We start from the raw sequence: 266 nt of genomic DNA, 5'->3' as shown, positions 1-266 counted from the left end.
ATTTCCCACCAGTGGTGACAGCCAGGACAGGCCAGACCACCTCACTGGGGTCCGGAGCACAGCACGGGGGCTTTCGGTCCCTCCAAGCTGGGGGTCTCAGAGCTCAGCAGTCCCTGCCCGCTCAGTGCGGCTGCATTTAGGGTATGCTGGCCACTGCTCTTCGGCCGGGGGGTGAGCAGAGCCCCCAAGAAGGGATTTCTGGAGCTTGGAGGAAGTGTCTCGCACCGCCGGGCTTGGTCACTGAGTCTCTGCCTTAATTTCCCTTC

At 62.4% G+C, this 266-nt stretch overlaps 1 protein-coding gene across 1 annotated transcript in view; it reads right to left on the bottom strand.

The window, feature by feature from the left end:
- The window catches only part of SEMA3G (sema domain, immunoglobulin domain (Ig), short basic domain, secreted, (semaphorin) 3G), a gene marked incomplete at its 3' end in the record, with an annotated part of 8,009 nt that overhangs the window by 5,013 nt on the left and 2,730 nt on the right, over positions 1-266 (bottom strand).

The sequence above is a fragment of the Apaloderma vittatum genome, unplaced genomic scaffold (genome assembly GCF_000703405.1).
Source record: "Apaloderma vittatum isolate BGI_N311 unplaced genomic scaffold, ASM70340v1 scaffold27537, whole genome shotgun sequence".
Lineage (NCBI taxonomy): Eukaryota > Metazoa > Chordata > Aves > Trogoniformes > Trogonidae > Apaloderma > Apaloderma vittatum.
The sequence above is the reverse complement of the archived record's forward strand: the minus strand, read 5'-3'. Positions and strand labels throughout refer to the sequence as shown.